The sequence below is a fragment of the Myxine glutinosa genome, chromosome 1 (genome assembly GCF_964187855.1).
Source record: "Myxine glutinosa chromosome 1, kmMyxGlut1.1, whole genome shotgun sequence".
Classification (NCBI taxonomy): Eukaryota; Metazoa; Chordata; class Myxini; order Myxiniformes; family Myxinidae; genus Myxine; species Myxine glutinosa.
The window spans coordinates 180,753,116-180,758,901 of record NC_136261.1 but is presented as its reverse complement, the minus strand read 5'-3'; the positions used below and the strand labels follow the sequence as shown (position 1 = coordinate 180,758,901).

Genomic DNA, 5,786 nt, shown 5'->3' with positions numbered 1-5,786 from the left:
TTGCAGTGTTGAAGATTTGGAGCGATGGGCATGCATGACACAAATCTTTTTTTAATGGCACAATTATTCCCACGTCGTTTTTTGGATTGGCTCTGGGAAAACTTGGCTCAAGTCTTTCACGAACCAGCTGGCCAAGCATGAATTGTTGTGCTTACCCTGCACAGTCAACTTGGTGCGAGACCTAACTTCTGTTTATGAACGTATTTTTCTTTTGATCCAATATGGCTGCCAGACCAAGTTTAGGGCAGGAATGTGGTATTTGGTCATGGTTCTGGCGATCGCTCAGCTGCTCTTTGCATAGGACACCATATTGGGATCTTTAACATCCACCAATTAATGCCGGCAGATGATTCCCAGTTTAACATCCATCAGAGGGAGGGCACAGACATTGATGAATTACCATGTCTGTTAAACTGCGGGGTGACAGTTTGTAGCTGGGCTGAGTTTTGATCCTCAGCAAGCCAACTTGGAGCAAAGCATGCATACACCTAGTCCTTCATGCCAGCCTGCCATGGCACACAGGAATTATTTCTTCAAATGGGAGAAGGGTTGGGGGCAAAAAAAGGAGATGGATCAGATATTCATAACTGATTAATACACCTGGATGTAAAATCTATGGTTGTGGACGAGTGGGGTTTACAGAGGACAAAAGGCGACACTGACTGGGTAAGTTGGGGGAATATATCGATGCAGCAGGAAAGGTAATGACCAAACAGGAAAGGATGGAAGGAAAAACAGCAACCTACACGAAAACTGTTGGGTTGATTAGCAGGATTTAAAAAAATCATGGGTAAGATGAAATGGTGGTGTATCGTCAGATTGGCATTGAATGTCCTGTGGAAGGCATTTACACATACAGGAGAAAAGAGGAATAACAGTGGAAGTGAGCAGTTAGTCTGGATTGTGGAAGTTTCACCAGGTGGTTGCTGGAAGAACGCATATATCTTGGAGTTGCTGGAGATGGTCAGCAGACCAAGAGAACAGAAGGAGTTGGAGGCTGTACAATCAGAGGTCCCACAACACAAAAGGCCCATGTTTCACACATTTCAGGAAAGGATGTCACGATCTGTCTGGCTCGGGCATGCCAGCCATGGCGGTGTAATGTGCTGTCCGGTCTCGAAGTAGGCAATGGATTACGTGGGCAATGTTTAACGTTATGAACTCATGTTTCGAACAACAGTCCAGAACGTTCAACAATTTCAGTGTGATATGGATTTGGGGGAATAATCACGAGGAAAGAATATTGGAGAGAGAGAAATTCCCCTAAAACCAGCACATCATCCATTTCGCTGAACAGTTTCCACGTTTAAATGCTTCTCTAACTAGATGGTATTCATACAATACTTACCCTGCGCAGTCAACTTGGTGCGAGCCAACTTGTTTTTGAATTTTTTTTTTTCTTTGATCCAATATGGCTGCCAGACCATGTGAGTGATATCATAAATTTCTATTTTCTAATAATTGTTGCATAGATCATGTTCAATAAATTTCAAACTGATCAGACTAAGTGTTGTCCCTGTATAATTATGACGTCATAATTGTGGCACCAATGACATCATCGTTAACACCTATTCCCCATATGGAGTTCTTTACAATGAGCTACGTTTAAATTTTTTCCATGGAGTGTTTTGGAGATAGAGGTGAACCGTTTTTCTGTTTTTCCAAGATGGCGCCTGTACCACATGAACTATGACGTCATGATTATCATTAAAATATTCTAAAGGAGGCACTCCGATGGAGAAAATTTCATGTCAATCAGACCAACAGTTGCAGAGAAAAAAAATTAATGATTGGATAAGAATTGTATTTGTGGAATTATGACGTCATAAGGAAGGCAACGATATCTTTAACATATCTTATTCCCCATTGGGGAGTCTGACAATGAGTCATGTCTCAATTTTTTCACATTGATTGGTTTCAGAGAAATAGGTGTGAAGTTTTTCCAAGATGGCGGCTGTACCACGTAACCTGTGACATGATTATTAAAATATTCTCCAGTAGGCCCTCCTCTGGTGAAAATTTCGTGTCAATCAACCAAGAAAAAAAAATTAATACTGATCGAATCAAGCATTGTACTTGTCGAATTATGACGTCATAGTTAAGGTACTGATATCATTAACATATCTTATTCCCCAAGGGGAGGACTTGACAATGAGCCATGTTTCAATATTTTTGCATGGAGTTGTTTCGGAGATATAGATATGCAACTGTTTTCGATTTTTCCAAGATAGCGCCTGTAGCACGTGACCTATGACGTCATAATTATGAATTAAAAATTCAACAGGCGGAGTTACTCATATGGTAAACTTTCGTGCAAATCGGACCAACGGTTGCAGAGAAAATGAGTTTTAAAATGCAGACATGTACGGCATATGCACATGAATGCTTAACCTAGATTTTCGCTTATCGAGGGCAGGGTAATTACAAACAAAGACTTCAACAAACACTTTCCATTTCATCAGAATATTTTCTTTGTTTCAATTTTCCCCAAGGGGGTGCACCGTTTTTTTTGTATACTGAATCGAGGCTCGTGAAAGAGCTAACATTTATTTCACAAACAAATCAACCAGACAAACAAAATATACAAAAAGAGGGAGCGGAAGACAAGATGGGGAGAGAAGGGGAAGCACACAACCACAACATTTGAGAGCAGGGAGAAGTGTGGGAGGGAGAGGGCTTGGGGGGAGGAGGTGTGGGAAGGGGGGGGGGGGGGGGAGGGAGAGGTATAAAACACAAGGACCTAAATTAGCGGGGGTAGAAAAGATCAAGGTTTTGGATGGGGGAGGATAAGAAATGGTGGTGAACAGCTGTTTTAAAGACCTGGAGGGTGGAGTGGGATTGAAGAGAGTGAGGGAGTTTGTTTCAGAGGCGGGAGAAAAGTGGAATGAAGGAGTGAAGGCAGAAAGTCTTGATTTTGGCAGTTTAACCGCAAGAGGGTTGCAGGCAGATCCTGTGCGACCTGTAGGAATATTTGGGGGACAGAGCCCAGAAAGAGCTGGGGGGGGCAAGGCCAGAGAGGAGTCGGTAGAAGACGGAAAGACCACCAACCTGCCTGCGGTGAGTGAGTGAAAGGCCCTTGGAGTTAGCTTCATCACGGGAGATTCCAATGATTCTGAACGCTTTGGTTTCAACAGCGTGAAGACGAGCTAGGTGTGAGGCAGGAGCACCAGACCAAAGGGGAGAGCAATATTCCATAGAGCTGCGGATGAAAGCCTTGTATGTGGTGAGGAGCTCAGGTGTGCCAAGGAAGGACTTCTCACGACGGAGGATGCCCAGTCGGCGACTGGCTTTGGAGGCCAGATTTGAAATGTGGTTTTCCCAGGAAAGATCATGGCAAATAGTGAGACCCAAAAGCTTGAGTGACAGAACTTCTTGGAGAGGATTATTCAGAAAGTGGATGGGAGGGTTGTCCAGTCGGTCTTTTCGGAGAGACATCGTAAGAGTGTGAGATTTATCAGGATTGAAAGACATGTTCCATTTGTTTGCCCAGTCTGATTTTGTCCAGGTCTGCAGAGAGTGAGGAGGCTGCAGACTGCCGATCTGAGGGATGAGGAATGGAACGACGGAGTAGAGTCGTCAAAGAGATAGAGAGGATTTTCAAGAGAGTCAGAGAGATCATTGATGAAGACCAGAAAAAGCACAGGGCCCAGAACACTACCTTGGGGAACTCCAGCCTGAACAGGAAGACGAGATGAGAGAAACCATTCAGGGCTGAAACCGTTCCCGGAGGTACTGCAATACCGGGTCGATACGTGGAGCGAACGGAGCAAGCCCCTAAAATCCAACTCCAGATACCAAAAATCCATTTAATAGACGAGTCCCGCATTGCAGGATATATCAGCTATTAAACTAATAAGAACAGATACGACGACGATTTTCTATTAAAAAATAAAACCAACAAACCAAACGTCTCACCTCAATCAGAGGCTAACAATCATAGGTTTGAACATGCAATCAGCATAACATATTCCACAAATCATGAGGAAAATTTCTTAAAAAGAAGGCAAGTACAAATTTCATCAGGAAATTGATGCATACCAAAACATGCCGACATCAAATCAAATCATCAAAACATCCAAACAAATAAATAAACCCAACCACCATAGGTTTACACATCACTCGTATAACATATTCCACAAATCATGGTAAAGGAACATTTCTTTCTTGAATAAGGCAAGTACAAAATTATTCGAAAAGTGATGCATCCCAAAACATGCCGACATGCGAGCTTTCCACAGTGCCATTTTCACACAATTCAAAATTCTCCAAAAGCTCTTCTGTTTCGGCTTACAATCATCCGCAAAGGATCCAAACAGAAGCATCTCCCAACTTAACAAAAACCTGACCTTTAACCGGCACAAAAACTTTGCTAAAACCTCATTCCAAATTGAGGCAGCAAACACGCAGTCCCACCAAAAATGCCGAACCAATTCCTTCTCGTTACACCTGACATACGGGCATTTATTAGTTGAGGAATGGGCTCTTTCCGCCTGCACTGCCCTACACGGGAGCAGCTGGCACACTGCCAACCAGGCTAGGTCACTCTGGGCCCCTGCCAGGACCAGAGACGACACATTCTGCCACACCACCAGAACTCGTTCTGGGTTAAGGCCACCTATTGGCATAACCTCTTCTGCTTTGCTCTGCTTCACCAAGGTTTTGTATCCTCAATCTGGTACCTCTGAAGCGACCCTCCCGAATAACATCTTTCAGCACCGAATAGGGGTACCCCGGATCCCATGCATATGGTCTATTCAAGCACGTCCTCTTGCCTCGAACCCGGTTTAGCTCAGGTAACACATAATATGCGACAGCAGAGGAAATGACATCCAATCCCTTCATAGCCATCGACATGTGCAACGCCACGAAGGCCAACTTTAAATTATTGACTAAATCCGGGCTCCCTTCCCCCTTGAAGTTGACCCACCTCGAGACGGCCATGGGAAGGACGATAGAACCATGGCTTGCACATAAACTTATACACTAAACTTCTTAGCTTAATTGCAATCCTCTCTGTTGGAGGAAACACCTCTGCCACAAACCTCACCATAGGAAAAATTTGCCCTTTAATAACAAATCGCCTTCCGACAGACGAGAGGGCCCTCTGCCCCCATTCACCCAGCAAACTTTCAACCGAACTTAATCGTGCCTCCCAATTCTTTGCAACACAACAAACAGACCCCAACCACACCCCCAAAACACATATGCAGCCCTCCGCTATCCGAAATCTCTGTACAATGTCCCCTTCCCAAGACTCCCCTCCCACAACCAGCAAGTTTTATTTGTCAAAATTCACTTGCAAACCACTACTCGCAGCAAACTCCTCGCAAACCCGCATGATGACCTCGAGGTCTCCACTTTGTTTAACACATACCACTACATCGTCCATATATGCTAAGCAGGGGACCCTACAACCCCCCGAACCCGGCACCAACAATCCCTCAACACGTACTGACAATCTGTGCAGCAAGGGTTCCAAGGCTAGAACAAACAACAAGGGGGACAGTGGACATCCCTGCCAAACCCCCCTGGAAATCTCAAAGGGACGAGACAATTGGCCATTTATAGTGACACGCCCAACTGAAGAGGTGTACAGGGTTTTAACCAGCTTCACCACTGCTTCTCCAAACCCCCATTTTCCCAAGACAGAAAACAAATATTCCCTTGAAAGCGTGTCATACGCCTTTGCAAAATCCAAACTGAGAAACCCTGCCGACTGTCCCCTACTTTTAACCGACATGATCAGGTCACGAAGGACAATTAACACGTCAGTAGCCTTGCGCCCT

General features: G+C 44.5%; 1 non-coding gene across 1 annotated transcript; it reads right to left on the bottom strand.

The window, feature by feature from the left end:
• Positions 1-3,707: 3,707 nt before the first annotated feature.
• On the bottom strand, positions 3,708-3,899 carry LOC137419680 (U2 spliceosomal RNA). Its single transcript, XR_010982982.2, has one exon. It is a non-coding gene; the product is annotated as a U2 spliceosomal RNA (small nuclear RNA).
• Between the last annotated feature and the right edge of the window lie 1,887 nt (positions 3,900-5,786).